The sequence below is a fragment of the Hyaena hyaena genome, unplaced genomic scaffold (genome assembly GCF_003009895.1).
Source record: "Hyaena hyaena isolate Hyena2069 unplaced genomic scaffold, ASM300989v1 scaffold_338, whole genome shotgun sequence".
Lineage (NCBI taxonomy): Eukaryota > Metazoa > Chordata > Mammalia > Carnivora > Hyaenidae > Hyaena > Hyaena hyaena.
The window spans coordinates 26753-49680 of NW_024080970.1; positions in this window are offsets into that span (position 1 = coordinate 26753).

Here is a 22928-nt window from a genome sequence, read left to right on the forward strand (position 1 = left end):
CAATGAGGCTAGCTACTGAATGAGAAAATTTGTGGGAGGCACATGGCGCTCCGTATTTTCCCCAGCTCTTGAGGTAAACATTCATCCTTGCCAAGCAGAGAAACACAGGACCTAGTGCTTATGTCAGAAATGTATTATATAATAACAATCAGTTCTTGGCTTTCTGCAACACCCATTTAGTCCGTCAGTGCTCATGGCACAAATTTAAATAGATTATGCAAGTACCTACCATACAAGGATGCCAAGACAAATTCCATGATGTTTCTCAAAGCAGAGCAGTGTCAGAAAAGAAATGGCTGTCAATTTAACTGCATTAAAATTGGCCTCTTTGGCATGTTTTATTGGAAATAAAAAGGAAATAAAATTGTATTATCTTTGTTTTTTGTGGCTGAATTGCATATTATAGAAACAATTCATCACTTCTGAAAAAGGAACCAAGCCAATTTCAGAATATTTCAAAGATACTAAATAGCAGAACTTAAATCTAAGTTACATAAAATGGTCAGTGAAGAATATAGAGAACATGAAATTATAGTCTGTGTTGGATAGGAAATGAGTCCTTCTAATAATTAAATCCTGTGTCAATGTCAAAAGCAATCTGCTCTTTGAAAAAGTATAAAGGACAACTAATCAACATCTATTTGCCCTTTTTATTCTTCTGACCATTGGTGACTTTTTTCTTCTTGTATGAATATCTCTGAAACTATGTTTTACAGATACAATGGTTTGCACAGTTGCACATCAGCACCATAACACAGCACACAGACTTGCCAGTATGCATCAAAATGGTATTTCAGTTCCATTTCTTAGGATCTCTTTCTGCAATCAAACATAAGTACATTCTTCATCTGTCTTCAGTAAAGCATTTAGCTATACAGGTGCAGTCTCACCAAGGAATCTCATGATAGAATGATAAGAACATGAAAAGGTAAGATTCTACTTTTTTTTTTCCCCATAATACTCTCAAAGATTTTCTTCATCTACAAAATACCAGCTCATAAAGAAAGCAAGCTCAATGGCTCAAGCAAGAGATTATGCTCTTGTATCACTCTCAAAATATGAGGAACTAGCAGACAAATGTAGTAGCAATAATTTATTTTTAAAGCATGGATAACATGTGATTTTCTTACATTCTTTTCCAAAAGAAAAAAATCACCTGAGATCTCAGACGATGGAATTGAAAGCTTTTATTCCTCCTGTTGAAAACATAATGTAGAAATTGAGCCATTCCTGTGCCAATGAGGACATATACTAACTTTTAGGTAAAGAGCTTCCTTTTTTTTTTTTTTTAAACAAGGCCAGATGTTAAAAAATGCAAGTACTATTTTATAGAAATATAAACATGGATATATTAATAACATAACATACATATTACATGATATATATGTCCTACTACCAAAAACTACCAAGATGGCTGTTATATTCTTTCATAAAAGTGCCTGATGTGTCCTCTTTCTGAAGGGTGAGGTGCCCCTTATGGTTGGATGACTCCAATACATGGTGACTCATTCAACAGGAGAGTTAAATAAAAGAAAATTTTACCCACACCATTACTTTGACTTCAAATTCCATTTTCTAACCCTTGAAATTTCAGTGAAAAATGTTCTCTCCTGTGCTGTCAGGAAAACTGTGCTCTAGTTACATTTCTAACATCTGGTGCTGCTTCAGTGACAGGGTCTTGCTGATGGAATCATTCTAACTGGACCAGGAGGCATGGCCCCTGAGCTTCTGTGCTCATTTGCTTGGTGACCCCTCAACAAAGGGTGATGAATTTCTTGTTACTTTTCAAGTTTTTCAGAGTCAGAGAGACTACCATAAGCTCTTGGGAGACGGTCTTAAGTGAAGTTATTTTAACATCACCATAACTGACCTATGGAAAATGACTTTTACATAACTGTACCCATTCACAGTATACCAGCCTGGGTCATTTCTCTAATTGGAGAGTTTTGTATGTGTGCATACACACACCAATAGCTTTGCTTTAATAATTTTTGGGAGTGTTATTTCAAACAGAAACAAACATAATGGAGCTAATCATCTTGTGACAAACAATTCTTTCTAATCGGCCACATAGGTCATTTGTTTTAGGAACAGTGGATCATGTCCACTACCCTGTACGCCCTCACTGGAATGAAAGCCCCAAACAAGAATGTAATTTGCAAGATACTAGAAATTGTTATTGATTACCATTGTACCAGCAGCACCTAGAACAGCAAGTGGCACATAGTAGGTGCTCAGTACTTTTATGTTGAATCAATAACACAATTACTTTAATGAATTATAAAGTCCTTCATGAAACTATCAAGAATATTTTGGCATTTGTTGATTTATACTTCTTTCTATGACAGCACTTAAGTTCTTATGGAGAATTATGGCCATGAAGACTAGTTTTCTCAGTCTTTTGTTTTTCTGATTGTTAAAATTCTTATTAAAATACATGCTAATTTCTAACAACCACCAGAAATTAAGATAAATTAAGAATAATATATATTACTTGTAGCATATTCTACAGATAAATATTATCTTGTACTATAGAGCGGCACATGGTAGTCCAGATTTAAGATTATTCTGAAGCAGACTTAGGGGAAGTTGGCACAGAAGGGGGACTGGAGACTCACCGTGTCCCACAGATATACCTAGGTAACACCCACATCAGTGTAAATAGCCTAGAAAACCAACCTGAAGACTCGTAGAGCACACTGCCCACAGTTAAGTGTAGAGAGAGGCAGCATCAAAGAGGGAAGCCAGGGTAGAGATAGGGTCAGGAGCAAATGTGACCCACAGGACTATTCAGAGGAGGGAGGAACACTGCAACCAGCCAGAGGGGAGAGGGGACCCTACCCCAAGAACCCCAAGCACAGAGGGCCCACAGCGGAAAAATCTGTAACATTCGTCTTTGAAAACCAGAGAGGCTCAAATTCACAAGTTTTTACTCAGTGGGGCTCAACAACGGGAACTTTAAAAATCAGCAGCTCTGCTCAGGGAAAGTCCTGGGGTGACTGGAAACGGAGTCACCAGCTTTGAAGAGATGACTGTTGGTTGTGCTTAGAGATGTAGGACAGAACAAGTAGTTTGGAAAATGCCTGGGGATACAGGAAGGAGATTTATTTACTGATTTCAGAACTTGTACCAGAAGGGCAGGGATCTTTAAGAGACTGCCCCAAGAACAAAAGCGCTGGAAGTCACCATTTCCTTTCCCCGCCCCCTAACTAGACCCAGCAGGAACCAGCACAGCTCTAAAACTGTCTATCTAGCTTGCTACCAATGAGCCTGGTCCCCATGCTCTTCTTCACACCCACACCTGTCAACTTGCCTTCAGCGGCTTTCCAAAGGGGCTCCAGGACTCCTCCCATAGCAGACTGGCGCAAGCCTTACTCCAACCTGCCTGTGGTGAGAGCCCATCCAAAGCTGCATCCCAAGCACAGGATTGTGCCAGCACTCCAACAGAGGCCAGCATCCCTCCAAAGTGATTGTCCTACGGGGTGGGGAAGATGACAACACATACACACACAGGAGTGAGACTTTGGCCCCAACAGTGGGCTAAGGGCAGACATCCACTGCAGGCCCATCCAAAACCAAAAGCTTCTCAAGGGACCATACAGGGAAAGTGCCCTGCAGTTACATGCTACTGCATCACTGGAAAATGCCTGGTCAGACTCAACTTCATTCCACGGTGGCCCCAGACTGGCCCATTAACAACACAGGGACCAAACCATGCTGACAATAGGCAAAAGAGAGCCATTACAGATGACTGGACTGAAGGAAAAAATGGTTCCGATTCAGTAGCAGAGCACATGTGACACACACAGAAGACACCCCTGAAGCACCAGATTCTGGTGAACAGGGGGCACAGCACAACAGAGCACTACAGGACCTCTTCTTCATAAGACCACTAGTTGCAAGAACAGGAAATGTAGCTGACTTTCTTAACACAAAGAAAATGACAGAGAGTTAGACAAACTGAGGAGACTGAAGAATATGCCTCAAATGAAAGATAAGTAGAAAACCACAGCAAGAGACCTAAGCAAAATGGAGAAAAGAAATATGCCTTCTAGGGGTACCTGGGTGGCTCAGTCGGTTGAGCGTCCGACTTCAGCTCAGGTCATGATCTCATGGTTCGTGGGTTCGAACCCCGCGTTGGGCTCTGTGCCCATGGCTAGCTCAGAGCCTGGAGCCTGTTTCAGATTCTGTGTCTCCCTCTCTCTCTACCCTCCCCTGTTCATACTGTCTGTCTGTCAGTCTGTCTCTCTCTCTCTCTCTCTCTCAGAAATAAATAAAACAAAACATTAAAAAAAGTTTAAAAAAAGAAATATGCCTTATAGAGAATTTAAAGTAATGAACATAAAAATACTAACTCATCTTGAAGAAAGGGTAGAGGATATGTTAGACCTTAAACAAACGGACAGAAAACTATAAAGGAACTAACCACAGATGAAGAAGTCACTAACTGAAGTTAAAGACACACTAGAGGGAATAAATAGACTAGTGGAAGCAGAAGAATGGATTGGTGACTTTGATGCCAAAGTAATATAAAGCAATCAAGCTGAACAGGAGAAAGAAAACTGATTAATGAAAAAATGAGAATAGATTAAGGGAACTTAGTGATACCTCAGACATAACAACATTTGCATTACAGGGATCACAAAAGAAGACAGAGAAGGGCAGACAGAAAATTAATTTAAAGAAATGAAAAGCTGAAAACTTCCCAAATGTTGGGGAGGCAAATAGAAATCCAGAACCTGGAGACACAACAAACCCACAACAAAATCAGTCCAAAGAGGGCCACATGAAAATATACAGGAATTAAAACAGCAAAGAAGTCCTGATAAAGAGAGAATTTTAAAAGTAGCAAAAGGGGCTCCTGGGTGGCTCAGTCACTTAAGGATCTGACTTCAACTCAGGTCATGATCTCATGGCTCTTGAGTCTGAGCCCTGTGTCACGCTCTGTACTGACACCTCAGAGCCTGGGGCCTACTTCAGATCCTGTCTCCAACTCTCTCTGCCCCTCCTCCACTCATGCACTGTTGTCTGCCTCTCTCTAATATAAATAAACATTAAAAATTTTTAAATCAAAAAGAAAAAAAAAAGCAGCAAGAAAAAAGACAACAGTTTCATAAAAGGCAAATCACCAAACGCTAGTCACTGATTTTCCAGCAGAAACATTACAGGCCAGAAGAGAGAGGCATTTTAAGGTCAAAGTGCTTAAAAAAGGAAAACTTTCAGTCAAGAATATTGTATCCAGTGAGGCTATCATTCAGAATAGAAGAGTTAGAGAGTTTCCCAGACAAACAAAAGCTAAAGGAGTTCATGACCACTAATCCAGCCCTACAAAAAATAATAAAGAAGAATCTTTTAAAAACTATTTTTAATGTTTATGTATTTTTGAGAAAGAGAGAGTGAGAAAAAGCATGAGTTGGGGAGGGGCAGAGAGAGGGTTAGATACAGAATCTGAAGCAGGCTCCATGCTCTGAGCTGTCAGTATAGACCCTGATGTGGGGCTTGACTCCACAAACTACAAGATCATGACCTGAGCCAAAGCCAGATGGTTAACCAACTGAGCCAAACAAGTGACCCTAAAGGGGAGTCTTTGGAAATGAGATTGTAAAAGTAAGAAAAGTAGGAAAATAGTATTTTCACAAAATAGTAAAAATAAGTGCATGTGTAAAAATCAGTCAAAAGAATCACAAAATAAAGGGATGCAAAGTATGACACTGTATGCCCAAAACATAGCAGAGAGAAGAATAAACAATTATTGCTTTTAGAATGGGTTCAAACTTAAATAATCACCAGCTTAATATAGATTGTTACATGCATAAGATGTTATAAATAAACCTAACAGTAATTGAAAATCAAAAATCAATAATAGGTATTAGGTGTGCAAAAAAAAAAAAAAAAAAGAAAAAGAGAGAGAGAAGGAATCCAAGCATGTCACTAAAGGACTAAAGGAAAGCAGCAAAGAGTAAGAGAAGATCAAGAAAGAAACAGAGAAGTACAAAAACAACCACAAAACAAGTAACAAAATGTCAGTAAGTACATACCTATCAACAATTACTTTGAATGTAAAGGGACTAAATGCTCCAATCAAAATACAAGGTGATGGAATGGATAAAAAAAAACCTATATAGTGCCTAATAGAGATCCACTTAAGATCTAAAAGCACATGCAGATTGAAAAGGAAGGGATATAAAAGCATTTATCACTTAAATGGAAGTGAAAAGAAAGCTGGAGTAGCAATACTTAGACATGATAGACTTGGAAGCAAAGACTATCAAGAGACAAAGGATGCCACACAATCAAAAAGAGAACAGTCCAACAAGATATAACAACTGTAAATATTTATGCACCCAATATGAAAACACTTAAATACAAAAAGTAGCTAATAAAAAAATAAAGGAAGAAATCAATAATAATACATCCATCAATGGATAGATCATCCAAACAGAAAATCAACAATAGTGGCTCTGAATGCACATCGAACCAGATGGATCTAACAGATATATTCAAAACATTCTATCCTAAGAAGACAGAGTACACATTCTCTTCAAATGCACATGCAACATTCCTCCAGAATAGATTACATGTTCAGCCACAAAACAAGTCTCCACAAATTCAAAAAAACTGAAATCATATCATGCATATTTTTCAACCACAATACTATGAAACTAGAAATCAAATGCAAGAAATAAATCTGGAAAAAAACCCTACAAATACACAGAGGTTAAATAACACATTACTAAACGATGGATGGGTCAACCAAGAAATGAAAGAGGAAAAAAAAACTCAAAGATACAAATGAAAATACAAAGGTATAGGGGTGCCTGGGTGGCTCAGTCGGTTAAGCGTCTGACTTCGGCTCAGGTCATGATCTCATGGTTCATGGGTTCAAGCTCTGCATCAGGCTCTGTACTAACAGCTAGCTCAGAGCCTGGAGCCTGCTTCAGATTCTGCGTTGCCCTCTCTCTCTGACCCTCTCCTGCTCACACTGTCTCTCTCTCTCTCTCTCAAAAATTAAAAAAAAAAAAAACATTAAAAATTAAAAAAAGAAAATACAAAGGTCTAAAAGCTTTGGGATGTAGCAGAAGCAGTTCTAAGAGGAAAGTTTATAGCAATACAGGCCTACACCAAGAAATAAGAAAAATCTCAAATAAACAACCTAACCTTACAAAAGGAGCTAGAAAAAGAAGAAAAAGTAAAACACAAAAAAACAGAAAAGGAGATAATAAAGATTAGAGCATTCATTCAAAAATGATAAAGAATCTAAAAAACATAACAAATGAATGAGACCAGGAGGTGGTTCTTTGAAAAGATCAATTAAGTTGACAGACATTTAGCCAGACTCATCATTAAAAAGAGAAAGAGGCAGAAAAGGAAGGGAAGACTTAAAAAAACAAAAACAAAAAACAAAAAACAAATCAGAAATAAAACAAGAGAAATAACAACCAACACCACAGACATACAAAAGACTGTAATAGAATACTATGAAAAATCATATGCCAACTAATTGAACAAACTAGAAGAAATGGATAGATTCTTAGAAACATGCAATATCCCAAAATTTAATCAGGAATGAATATAAAATTTTAGCGGACTAATTACAAGCAATGAAATTGAATCAGTAATAAAAAAAACTCTCAACTAAACAAAAGTCCAGGACCAGATGGGGTTAGAGGTGAAATCTGTGAAACATTTAAAGAAGAGTTACTACCTATTCTTCTCAAACTATTCCAAAAAAAAAGAGGAAGGAAAGCTTCCAAATTCATTAAATTAAGCCAGAATTACCCTGATACCAAAATTGGATAAAAACACTACAGAAACAGAGAATTAGAGGGTACTATCTCTGATGAATATACACACACAAATCATCAACAAACTATAAGCAAACCAAATCCAACAATGCATTTAAAAAAAACATTTCCTATGATCAAGTGGGAGTCATTACTTGGTTAGAAATGGTGGTTTATATTCACAAATCAATCACTGTGATACATCACATCAACAAAAGAAAGGATAAAAATATTTCAATAGCTGCAGGAAAAACATCTGACAAAGTGAAACATCCATTCATGATAAAAACCCTCAACAAAGTAGGTTTAGAGGAAACATATCTCAACATAATAAAGGTCTTAAATACCCACAGTGGACATCATACTCAATGGCGAAAAACTGAGAGCTTTTTGCCTGAGATTAGGAACAAGACTTTTAGCACTTTTATTTAAGATAGCACATGAAGTCTTAACCACAACAATAAAACAAGTATAAGAAATAAAAGGCAACCGGGGCGCCTGGGTGGCTCAGTCGGTTAAGCGTCCGACTTCAGCTCACGTCAGATCTCATGGTTTGTGGGTTCGAGTCCCGCATCAGGCTCTGTGCTGACTGCTAGCTCAGAGTCTGGAGTCTGTTTCGGATTCTATGTCTCCCTCTCTCTCTGCCCCTCCCACACTCATGCTCTGTCTCTCTGTGTCTCAAAAATAAATAAACTATAAAAAATTTAAAAAAAAGAAATAAAAGGCAACCAAATTTATAAGGAAGAATTCAAAAGGAAGAAGTAAGACTCTCAGTATCTGCAGATGGCATGATACTATATACAGAAAACCCTAAGGACCATACCAAAAAACTAGAACTGATGAATGAGTTCAGTAAGGATATAAAATCAATATAAAGAAATTTATTGCATTTCTATACACTGATAAGCAACAGAAAGAGAAATTAAGAAAGAAATCCCATTTATAATAGCATAAACATAATAAAATACCTAGGAGTAAATTTAATCAAACAAGTGAAAGAACTGTTCTCTGAGAATTATAAAACATTAATGAAAGAAATTAAAGATGGCACAAACAAATGGGAAGATATTCTATGCTCACAGACTTGGAGAATAAATATTATTAAAAGTTCATACTACCAAATTCTACAGATTTAATACAATCCCTACCATATACAAACAGTATTTTTCACAGATCTAGAACAAATAATCCTAAAATTGATATAGAATCACAAATGACCCCTGACTAGCCAAAACAATTTGAAAAAGAATGAAATTGGAGCTATCACAATCCCAGATTTCAAGATATATTACAAGGTTGTAGTCGTCAAAATACTATGGTATTGGCACACAGAAAACACAAAGATACATAATCAATGAGAGAGAACAGAGACCTCAGAAATAAACTCATATAATCTGGTCAATAAATCTATAAAAAAGGAGGTAAGATATGCAATGCGGAAATAATCATTTCTTGAAAAAATGGTGCTGGGAAAACTGGAAAGCTACATGCAAAAGAATGAAACTGAGTCACTTTCTTACACCATACCCAAAAATAAACTCAACATGGATTAAAAACCTAAATATCAGACCTCGTATTATAAATATCCTAGGAGAAACCCCAGGCAGTATTTTTTTTTACCATCAACCACAGAAACATTATTCTATGTATGTCTCCTAAGGCAAGAGAAATAAAAGCAAAAATAATCTATTGGGACCAAATCAAAATAAAAAGCTTCTGTACAGCAAGGGAAACAATCAACAGAACAAAAATATAATCTAATAAGTGGGAGAAGATATTTGCAAATGGTATATCCAATAAGGGATTAGAATCCAAAATATGGAAAGAATTTATACAACTCAATATCAAAAAAAAAAAAACCCACAAATATCCAATTAAAAAATAGGCAGAAGACATGAAAAGACATTTCTCAAAAGAAGATATACAGATGGTCAACAGACACATAAAAAACAAAACAAAACTCAACATCACTAATCATCAGGGAAATGTAAACTGAAACCACAATGAGTTATCATCTCACACCTGTCAGAATGGCTAAAGTCTAAAACAAAAACAGTTGCTGGTGAGGCATGGAGAAAAAGGAAACCCTTATGCACTGTTGAGAGCAATGCAGACTGGTGCTGGCACTGTGGAAAACAGTATGGAAATTCCTCAAAAGATTAAAAATAGAATTACTATATTATCCAGTAATTCTTCTACAGGGTATTGACCCAAAATATATGAAAACATTAATTTGGAAAGATATATAAACCCTTATGTTCATTGCAGCATTATTGACAAGAGCCCAAATATGGAAACAACCCAAATGTCAATCAAAAGAAAAATAAAAAAGTGGTAATTACACAATGAAACATTATCCAGCCATAAAAAGAATGAAATCTTGCCATTTGCAACAACATGGATGGATACTGAGGGTAGAAAGCTAAGTGAAGTCAGTCAGAAAAAGACAAACACCATGTAATTTCACTTACATGTGCAATGTAAGAAATAAAACAAAGGCAAAAAAAGAGACAAACAAAAAATCATACTCTTAAATATATAGAACAAACTGATGGAAGTGGTTGGGAGGTTGGTAAAATAGTTGAAGAGGATTAAGAGTACACTTAAGGTGATGAGTACTGAGTAATGAACAGGATTGTTCAATCACTATATTGTACAACTGAAACTAATATAACACTGTACATTAATTATACTAGAATGTGAAAAGTTAAGTAATTTTTAAGAAAGATTATTTCTTTGCATGCACTATGTAGGAGTCCAGGTATAATGATTTTAAAGACAATACATGTGTACATATTGATAAATTTAACTTCAACATTAACTTACCAGTAAATATTTACTGTTAACTTCGTGTTAATATCCAGCATTAATTTAGGCACCAGGAATATACTAGTAAACAAACTGAACTAGCCCCCTGCCTACATGGAGTTTTCATTTTAAGGAGGGAAAGCAAGCAGTCAAAAACAGAAAAAAAAACATATCACATTTTAAAAGGTGATCATTCTCATGGTGGAAAACAAATGAATAAGGCTTCTGAGAGGCTTACAATTATATGAAGTGGCCAAGACAGTGACTTCTGAGCAGAGACCTGAATGAACTTAAAGGAACTAAAACACTTATGTCATGCAGATAATTGGGGGTGTTGGATAGGGGAGGCAAAATTCTAGGCAATGAAAGGAGCAAGTGTGAGGCCCCAAACCAAAAATGTGCTAGGTAAGTTCTTGGAAAAGTAAGCAGGCTAGGATGTCTCCAGCAGAATGCAAGACGAGAGAACATTAGCAAATGAGCTCAGACAGACAATGGGAAGCCAGAGAGACACGGTAATATGTGATTAGATTTTGGACACTGTCAACAGTAGAGCTGATATGGTTAAAAGAGAGGAATCCAAGACTTCTGGCCTATATGCTGGAAAGATCGACTTGATATTAATTGATATGGAAAAAACTCTACGTGAACTAGATTTGAGGGGAGGACTTTCTGGTAAACTGAATGAGGACATGGTGAACCAGCAAAGAATATCAGCGAAGAAACTCAGTGGATGCATGTAAAACTAAAGCGGATCTACAAAAGATACAGGTGTGGTGTTTCCAAAGGACACAGTCACCCCAATATTTACAGGAGCACTACTGACAACAATCAAAATATGGATTGAGCCCAAATGTCCATCAGCAGGTGAATGGATAAAGAAGTGTACACACACGTACACACACACACTGGAGTATTACTCGGCAATCAAAAGGAATAAAATCTTGCCATGTGCAACAACACGATGGAACTAGAGTGTATTATGCTAGGCGAAATTAGTCAAAGACAAATATATGACTTAACTCATGTGGAACTTAAGATACAAAACAAATAAACAGAAGGGAAGGGAAACAAATATGCAAACATAAGACAGTACAGACTCTTAAATAGAGAGAACTGAGGATTGTTGGAGGGGTTGTGGGTGGGGGGATGGGTTAAATGGGTAAGAGGCATTTAGGATGACACTTGTTGCGATGAGCACTGGATGTTGTATGTAGGGGATCAATCACTGGATTCTACTCCTGAAATTAATGCACTATATACTAACTTTGATGTAAATTAAAAAATAAATATCACAAAAATATAAAGAGGATCTAAATCTATAATGAATATTACATTCACTCCAGTGGTTATAATAAATAATGTAAAAGACCATCACAATAGTATTCTCAAATTGTTTATATTTATCATTGAACTATTCAACATAACAGAAGTATCAAATCTATATAAACCAAACTTCATTATTAATGCATATTATAAAGCAAACACATGTTCCCTTTTGGTCAGGGTAGAAGGCCACAGTATTTTATTATCAAATTGGATGCCTATGGTAATTCAGAAGACAATGGATGTACAGATGCTCTTTGTGTTTCTCAAATGTATAGACTGGATAACTGAATAACTTGAAAGTAAGTATAAGACATGATAATATTTGTGAGAGACTTCAATGTGCATTTCCTTAGAATAAGGACAGTCTTTCATATAACCATAAAATTATTATCACAACCAAGATACATAACAGTAATATTATCAGAATATTATCAGAATATTCTCAGAACAGAAATATTATCCAATACAAGCTCTATATTCAACTCAGTTGCCCCAAATTATATGTTTACTGCTTCAATCTAGGATGCAGTCATATATCTCTCTTTACTTTTGGACTTTAATCTGAATAGCTCCTTTTCCGTTTATGGCTCTGAAATTTTTGTAGAGTCCAGAAAAGTCATGTTGTAAAATACCTTTGGATTTGTCTGATTATTTCCTAATAATTCTTCCCAGGCTTACAATCTGATAAAAGGACTATATAGGTAACATATACTTCCCAAATCACCTTATCAGGAGACATGATGCTAGTATGTCCCATTGATGACAACAGCAAATGCCAAAAACAAATGTTAAAGATAGTACCTGTCAGACTTTGTAAAAGCAGAAGTAAATTTTTCCCTTCTATTTAAAACATTGAGGGATGGATTGACACTTTCATGGATGTGTGAAAATTTGGTTACCCAACAATTGTTCATCAAATGCCCCTAGCAAACATTTGGTTATCTGAATCGTATTTTAAATTGGTAGTTGCATAAACGCGATTTGCTGATTTTGTCATTCAGTCTGGATTTATTAATGGGCATTTTTCTGACTTCTCTTGACTCTATCATTGTAGACTTCAGTGTTATAATCCATTAGTATCACAATATTACTATTCTTTTTTTCATGCTCCATTTGTCAGAAAGTTAAGTATTGGGAGTCATTCTAACTGTTTCCTTTTCTGTTGATATCTTCCTGTCAACTGCAAATAGTGGTCAAGATTTATCTTGACACAGAATAAGCTATTCTCCAATGAGCCCAGAATCCCTGGAAAGGATTGATTTTGCTTAGATATCAAGATCTAGACTTGTTATTACATCTTATAGACTGAGTAATGACTAGTAAGATTGATGCTCCATGATGCCATCACAGTAGGGCTCTTTAGAGAGGCACCTGGGTGGCTAAGTCAGTTAGGGTCTGACTTTGGTTCAGGTCATGATTTCATGGTTCGTTGGTTCGAGCCCCGCAACTGGCTCTGTGCTCACAGCTAAGAGACTGGACTTCCTTGAGATTCTTTGTCTCCTTCTCAATCTGCTCTTCCCCCATTTATGCTCTTTCTCTCAAAAATAAATAAATGTTAAAAAATAAGCTGAATTTAAAAATTATAGATTCATATTTGTATCACAATGTCAAATCATAATCATAAGATTCTTCCTCAGTCTTCACCTTTGAGTCCTCTTTCTCCCAAAGCAAAGTATCACTAGATTCACTTATTCATTTTGTCTTAAAAAAAACACACAAAATAGTTCGAGAAAGCTCTTGGGTTATTCTGAAAAGGGTTATTTAATTCCTGAATATTTGATGATTTTTTATATCATTTTGTTACCTTAAGAATCACAACCTTAAGCTGCTTCTTGTCAAGTTTCTAAAAATGGCTGTTTCATATTTTCCCATTAACAGCTGTTCAGGGTAAGAGATACCAGTTAACATGATCAGAAGTAATCTTTTTTTTTTTTTTTTAAAGTTTATTTATTTGAGAGAGAGCACAAGTGTGGTAAGGGCAGAGAAGGGGAGAGAGCACATGAGTGGGGTAGGGGGAGAGGGAGAGGGAGAAGGAATTCCAAGCAGACTCCACACTGTCAGTACAGAGCCCAACCAGGGCTCGAAACCACAAACCTTGAAATCATGACCTGAGCTGAAATCAAGAGTTGGTTGCTTAACCAATTGAGCCACCCAGGCATCCTTCACAGGTAGTCTTTTTACACTAGTATTTTAATTTAATGTTTTAAATGTTTTGTGAATATGTAAAAATCTACATATTTCAAATTCAAAACCACATAAAATGTAAACTCATATAAGAATCACTGTGATCCCTGTTCCATCTCTGTCCTAATCATCTCCCAAAGGTTACCATTCTCATTAATTTTTAGTTTCTCATTACTGCCTGTTTTGTTCTTTACAAATATCAGCAAATAATGCATTCAAAAAATTTTCTGTTGGGGCGCTTGGGTAGCTCACTTGGTTAAGCGTATGACTTCGGCTAAGGTCATGATCTCACAGTTCGTGGGTTCGAGCCCCACATTGGGCTCTGTGCTGACAGCCCAGAGCCTCGAGCCTGCTTCGGATTCTGTGTCTCCCTCTCTCTCTGACCCTCCCCTGCTCGTGCCGTCTCTATCTCTCTCTCAAAAATAAATAAAAAAAAAATTAAAAAAACATTAATAAAAAATAAAAAAATTCTGTCTTTTCTATGTGAATTTCACAAACTTTATAAAATCCTTGGACATATTCTGTTTATTGATTCATGGAGATACTTTTTATTTAATCTCTCTCTGTAACTCTCTTTACATTTGCATAATATTTCACTACTGCTATCTACCACAGTTTATTGAACTATTGCCTCTAATATTTTGCTTGTACAAATAATGCCCCATATGTTGTTTTGTGTTTGTGGAAAAGTATCTTAAAGTAAATTTCTAGAAGTGTGTTTTCTGGGTTAAGAGGCAAATGCAAAACTAGTTTTGTCACCACAAAGTGACAGTCCACCACAGAAGTAAGGCAGTGCCTATGTACCCAAAGTAATTTAAGATTTTTCTACATATTTTATGGGAATATAATTTATTTATAAAGTTTATTACATAGCACATTTTTTAACATTTATTTTTGAGAGAGAATGTGCACACAAGTGGGAGAGGGGCAGAAACAGGGAGAGAGAATACGAAGCAGGCCTCACATTGTAAGAACAGAGCCCAACATGGGGCTTGAACTCATAAACTATGAGATCATAACCTGAGCTTAAATCAAGAGTCAGATGAAATATACTGCCTCTAATATGCAGCACATTTAACAGGACAAGCAATTAAGAGTAGCTGGAAAATCATGAAAAAGAAGGGAAATTATGAAGTAGAGAACTCCTAAGTATAAAAACACATATATTGTCTATCATATAAAAAGTTTGGTTTTGTCATATGATTGGACAAAGAGATCTATATGTTAGCAGTGACCCTTAAAGAAGAACACGTATATTCCCTGCTCTAAACAACACTACCCCTCCAAGTACACCAGAGCTAAATTGTATGACATGTGTACAAGAATGTACACAGTGATGTTATATGAAATAGCCAAAATCGAAAAACATCCAAAACACAGTATAATAAAAAAAGTTTGAAAATTTATACAATTTTATGCAGCATGGACAATGAATGAGCATACATTCATACATGGAATAACAAGGTTAAATCTTGGGAACAAGAATTCAACGTTGAATGGAAAAATCTAAACTCAGAAGACTATGATGGAATGGCAACATATTTATAAAACTGAACACAAGGAAAAAAAAATTGTATATGCTTCACATTGTATAGTGTTTAATGAACTTGTTCGTTTTTACCATTGCTGGGAAATAGTCCATACAAAACCCTGAAAGGTGATAACTTTACTGAGATGCAAGGCATTCTGAAGAAAATATACCGACAATTTTATTGTTATAGATCATGACTGAGTTATTAAATTCCATCATTGTTTTTTTTCATTAGGTTTGATTATGATGATTCATAATTTTTACATAGAATATGTAATGGAAACTGCTAGTGGTTTGCCCATCTCTCTCAAGATACCATTCCCTGTTTCTTTAGGTTTCTTTTTGGTCTATTCTACCTCATTGATTATAAAGGCTCTTAACTATACTGCCTTCAGATGATTACCATTACCTAATAGAATCACTTTAGCTCTGCAGAGAGAATCAGCAGTACCTGCAAGTCATTTCCCTGTGGGGTGGCCCTTATCTAATGAAGAGAAATCAATGACAAGAGAAATAGTTCTGTTGGACATTTCTTCCCTATTCCCTTTGCCAGCTCTCTCATATCTCTGCCCTCCAATACTGGAATAGATTAGGTTCTCAGTCTTTGGTCTTCTTCCCTTTAATATCAATATTAGTAGTTCTATGAGTACATAATCCCTCGTGGTTATACAATGATTCTCAAAATTATATATTTTGCATAAAATTCTATCATTCTTCAGAGTTGTATATCAGACTGCTTAATTAGCATCTCCTCTTGAATGGAGGAATTGTTGATTCAACAAATCTTACAGTAAGAGCCTAATATTCTTCATAAACTTATTTTACAATGTTCCTATTTCAGTATATTCTCCCAACTTCTCAGGCCAAACCATCAGGAAGTTTTGGCATTTCTCCTGTAGGGAAGGGTTTACTCACTACATCAGGGTTGTTCAAATCCTACACATTCCAAAGACATATTTGTCTTCAGGACTAAGACTATTTTTGTATGCTTGAAACCTTGGGCCATTTCTGTACCAGTCTGACCATGTAAGTCTGTGTAAACAATGCCATTTATGGTGTATTTATCAGAGTTCTGCAGAGAGACAGGATAAATAAGATATGCAAAGATATATAAGAGGAGACTTATTAGAAGAATTTACTCATGTGCTAAGGAGGCTAAGAAGTCCAATGATCTGCCATCTGCAACAAGAGAACCCAGAAAGCCAGTGCTGTAGTTCAGTACAAGTCCAAAGGCCTGAGACCTAGAAGACTGATGGTCTAAATTCCAGTCTAAGCTGAAAAGCCTGAAAGCCAGGAACACTGATGTCTTAAAGCAGAAGACAAATGTTTCAGCTGAAGCAAAGAAAGCAAATCCCCCACCACCTTTTTTTGTTCTATTCAGGCACTCGACATATTAGATGATGCCCAGTGGCATTGGTGAAGCTAATGTTTTTTACAAATGCTAATCTCATCCAGAGGCGCCCTCAAAGACATACACAGGAACGTTTACTAGGCAAGTATTATGGACTGAAAGACTCAATATTATACATCAACCAACTCTTCTCAAATTGATCTGGTAAAAGCAATCTCAATCAAAACAAAGACAAAGAAGAACATAAGATAATCTTGAAGAAGAGTGGAAGACTACTGTGTAGTAAAGTTGTTAGAAACCTACAGAAAGATATAGAGAAACAGACCAATGGAAAAGATCATCAACAAAGAGACTCACATGTCAATGGATACAGCTGAAGAGAAATGGTTGTCAATGGGAAAAAATGCTAATTGGATTATCTGTATGGAGAAAATATATTTTCACCTACACATCACACTATACAAAGATCAATTTCAGATGGATTCTAATCTAAATGTGAGAGATAAAACAATGGATCTTCTACAAGCTATCACAAGAGGAAATAGGAAATCTTCCTGATTTATGGTAAGCAAAATTGTCTTAAACAAGAAAAATATTAATAATTGGGAAATAATTAAAATCAGCAATGCCAGTGCATCAAAAAACTGTCATTTATAGAGTGAAAAGGAAAACTCAACAGAAAAAAAACCAGGCCAGGGACTTGAACAGAGGATATTGAAGTGGACAATAAACACAGTTTGGAGAGGAGCTAGTGACAGGGATATCATGGAAAAGCATTGCAGGTGGAGGAAACTCCACAGTCCTTAGTCCAAGTCCACAGTCCTTAAACACGTGAATACCTGATGCATTCAACCAACAACAAAGTTGTTGTGCTTACTTTTCTTTTTCTATCTGCTTCCATCATAACATAATTGGCCCATCGAGAGATGAGACCTGTGCTGTTCACTGATGTGTCCTCAGTAGTTAGGCTTGTACCTGGTATGTAATATAAAAGCTCAATAAATATATATAAAATTAATGAAGGAATAAATGAATGGAAGAGACACATCCAGTTTCCTTTTCATTAGTACATCTTTTTATTAGTGGTATAAATCTTTGTTATGGCTCAAGTAATTAAAGCATGGCAGCTTCTGACAAGGATTATATTTCTTAAAGTGTTTTTTGGTGGAACACTAGTTTTACAAATGCTCATAAAAAAAGTTGGTCTCACAATTGTATAAGGAAACTCTGCTTACCATATCTCCTACCTGAAAAAAACTACACTGTACTTTAGCATATTAAATATATTATTTAAAAGCACATAAAATAGAAAAATATATAAAAGCATATGAAAATGTAAAATGCCAAAGCTGAAGATTGAGAAGTTCTATGATTTAAAAATATTTCTATCATAGCTTTTCAGGTATTTCCCAGATTGACTTGACCCCACAGTCCTTTAACTTTGTGTCTATTAACATTTTGAGAAAGTCATCGTTTCACCGTATACATGGGGAACTCAGAAAAAACACTAATAAACAAGTCTTGCTTTTAATAGTTTGGCTGAGCCAATGCAGAATAAAGGTCAGGCACAGTAAGAAGTAGTTTGTAATGTGATAAGGAGTCCAGAGGAACCTTCTTCCTGTCCTTTTCCTTTGGCAAGGTTTTAGGTAAGAGTCACATCTTAAAGGGGGGAAATGGGTTAATGCAATAAAGAATGAAAAATAAATAAAATGAAACACAGTGTCAAGATTCCCAGAGAATCAGTTCTAAAACTCCTGTGGCTTTCAAAGGCCATAAAAAAGTCTAAATTCAAAATGAAAGTGAATTGAGGCATGTTCCATTGGGACGACACCAAGTGCTGAGTACCATCTCCTGCAGTCCTTGCCTAACACACAGAGAAGGCAGATTTTCTTTATAGCGGTAATAAAACATAAAAGGAAAGATGAAAAGAAGTGGGAGAATCACTAGCGATTATCCTCATAGCTGAGTATTTGTTGTGTGGCTGAAAGGGCATTTGGTGGTCTGATAAATGACTCTTACATTTCCCCTCTCCTTATAATGTGACTTTGAAATTGCTCCCACATTTCACAAGTGTTCCCCATATATTTTCAAGTCCAATATTGCCTTTTCTGAGATGTGACTCCAGTTACATCTAGGATCCATGCTTTCCTAGAAGATTAAGCATTCTTAATAGCAAGTTTTGCTACCAGATAAAAAAGAAAAAAGCTCTCTTTTTTTACTCAGCATTACACAAACAAGTCATATCTAATTCTCAGAAGTAAAAGTGCCATAAAAGATATATACATATACATTCTTTCAGCTAAATTGGTACCATAAAGCTGTATTGCAAATATGAGTAATGCTTCTTCTGCAGTGATGTTTACAGCGATACAATACAGTTCAGACACATTTTGGTTTCTTCTACCTTTGCAGGATAAGGCATTAAAAGAAATTATTACTATATATTATTGAAGATAAAATTGTTGGGTTATGGCATTTTTAATATGGTGAACCTAGGCCAAATATTGAAGCTAGCATTTATTTTATTGCTTCTGACATCTCTTGTTTAAAGGCTCTGAGAAATGAAAAACTTCAGTGAAGGCCACATTGAAGTTTATTGATATAATCTCTATAAAGTAAAATCTCAAAAAATTTATGTCATCTATTTAATGAGAAGGCAGGAAATGGAATCATTCTCGGAGACATTTTTAAATGGTCAATCAGGTATAATTTAACTATCATGTTATTTTCTTTACACAAGTAGAGATTACAGGATGTGCTTTCAGGAGAAGTGTTTGCTTGACACTTTTTTATTCTACAGAGAACTAAATGGAAGTTATTACAACAATCCACACTACACCGAATGTAGTAAAACAATTCAATAATGTAGTTAAAATGTTATGTGGGATCTATAAAAATATATTAATTCTCCCCCTATCTTCCTATGGTTCAATGGTTCTTAAAGATCTCTGCATATGAGAATATATATAAGGAAAATTGATAATTTATTATGTCTAAGGGGAACTGCTGCTGTCATACTATAAAGTATTGGATAGCTAATTTGCTGAATTGTATTAAAAGTTAAATTTGGAGACAAAAACAATGTTTTGTTGTGGCTTTTCTCATAATTTGTGTCACTAAATGTGTGAATAAAACAAATCTTTTTAAGTTCTTTCATCAGGAACTAAAAATTATGTTCTGGTCACATGGATGTTATGTTAAAAGTTTTCACAAACAACCTGGGGAAAGTATGTGTATATAAATAAGTATGCATATTTTATATACTGAAATTTTAATTACATATATGTATAAATATATATTTTCCAAATAAATGCTAACCAATAACGTCTGTCCACCAAATTTTAGGGAGAAACCCCACATTCTACTACAGTTTGCCTCCAATCAAATTTGCCGCACATTTATCTAACAGGTAACTTCCTATTTGTCCAGTAAGAAGGGAGTCTCCCATGTACCTGCACAATGATTTAAGTGTCTCCTTAGGAACTGTGCCCTCTTCTTTCCGTGTATGCTCTTTCTGGACAATCTTATCCACTATTTTGACAAAACAGTAATGTCTCCAACATTTTATAACTAAATATGTATCATGAAATACAAATACCACTTGTCTAAATTCCCTGGACTATCCCCACCCCTCCTTGGTTGTCCTATAAACACATCAAATCCAATTTCCTCAAACCAGCACATCAGAGTGTATTCACTGGTCAGACAGTTAATGAGCAAGGGAAAGTCAACATGACCTGCTTTCTAAGGGGAAGGTGGACACTTCTGTGACATCAACTGACTCATAGAATATACTCATATTAGAAGGATTTGCCTCTAAAGTTATGTTACCAGATTAAGCAAATAGAATACAGGATTCCCAGTTAATCTTGGATTTTGGCTCTGAATACACACACACACACACACACACACACACACACACACACAGATAATACATATAGTATATCTCATGTAATATTTGAAACACACTTATAATAAGAATATTTATTATAGGACATTAAAAATTACTTAGGCATATTTTACTCTATCTGGTAATCCTGAATCTAGAGACAACTTGCACATATACTCTTGGGTTTATAGCTAGATAAAGCAGAAATGAAGACTGAAGATGCTTCTTTTCTTAGTTTGGGCTATACATAGTAATACCTACATTTCAAATCCTTTGCAGAGATTTATTGTACAATATATGACTAAATCTTTTCTAAATGTTACTGATTAGTGCTTGATAATAGTTTGGATAATGCCTAGAGAATATTTTCCATCCTAAGATTACATTTGATTTCAGTCAGAGAGAAATTTATTCCCCTTCCCAAATATATTCCTCTTTCTAGCTCATCTAGAAACTGGGAAATAGAAGGGTTCCTATGTGGCTCAGTCAGTTGAGCATCTGACTTCGGCTCAGGTCATGATCTCATGGTTCACAGGTTTGAGCCCCACATCGGGCTCCATGATGACAACTCAAAGCCTGGAGCCTGCTTCAGATTCTGTGTCTCGCTCTCTCTCTGCCACTCCCCCCTCATGATCTGTCTCTCTCCTCACGCTCTGTCTCTCTCTCTCTCTCTTAAAAATAAGTAATAAACAGGGGCGCCTGGGTGGCCTAGTCAGTTAAGCGTCCGACTTTCACTTAGGTCATGATCTCGCGGTTCATGGGTTCGAGCCCCGCGTCGGGCTCTGTGCTGACTGCCAGCTCAAAGCCTGGAGCCTGTTTCAGTCTGTGATTCCCTCTCTCTCTGACCCTCCCCTGCTCGCACTGTCTCTCTCCTAGAAATAAATAAAACATTTAAAAAAAATAAGTAATAAACATTAAGAACAATTTTAAAAAATTGAGAAGTATGTCCAGTACATTTACCAATCAACTTAACCCCATTACACTGAGCATGCTTATTTCATAAATAGGGAACAAATAATGGTTTAAGAAGTCTTAGCACTGACACTAAATTCTCTATACATAACTTTAAATAAAAATTTAATATCCCTAAAATAAATTCAGCATCTATTCTATTTCCTTTTGGCTCTCTGTACACTGTGAGTTTGCTCTAATCTTTGTATAACTTTTGGCATGCTGCTCACTGTGCTTCCACTCGAGTATAGCCTGCTTACTCCACTATTTGAACTAGTTCACCTGCCCTAATGTATGACACACACTTCTGCAAATGGTTCCAAAGGTCTAGCTTCTAATACGCTCTTCATCCCTGAATGCTTACCACACCTCTAGCACCATCCACCTTCATTCACATATCAGTCTAACTCATCACTGATCCTTAGCTGCTTTTGCTGTGGAGTCTTACTTGGACAAATAGTTTATCAGATCAAGTAGGAGGAAGCTAGCTTACTACTTATTGTATGATACCACACATGGCACAATGCACTCCAATAAGTTATTGATGAAGGAGCTATTCACCTCTTGTAAATTTTTGAATTAAAAATTAGAATACTTAGGAGTTATATTTTACTTTAAAATTATATTTACAAAAATGTAGCATGCATAAATTAGACAGTAATGTATATGAACCACTACTGTCCTTGTAACTTTATAGTGATTCTGTACATTTCAATGGAAGTGTGACAATTCTGACTTTAGAAAATTCTTGAAATGAAAGGAAGTATAAGAAAAATATAAAACACTCATAATTCTAGTCTTCCCCTGTAGTCCTTGTAAAGCAAGTGATCCATTTCCTTTCTTTCCTGAACATGAAATATTAAAAACCAAAACTTATGTAAAAATTTAAATCTGTTTTTTTTCCACATGGGATTATTATGAGCATTTTTTTCCATTTTATTAAATTAGATGCATGAGGCTTAATAATTGTGCCGTGATCTTTAAAAGATAAATAGCTATTATATATAAGATTTTTGAACATGTAGCCATAGCTACAATTTGAATAATTCCTTATTAGAATTAGCAATACATGGTCAGAGTCATGCTTTATTTAATCTTTTGATG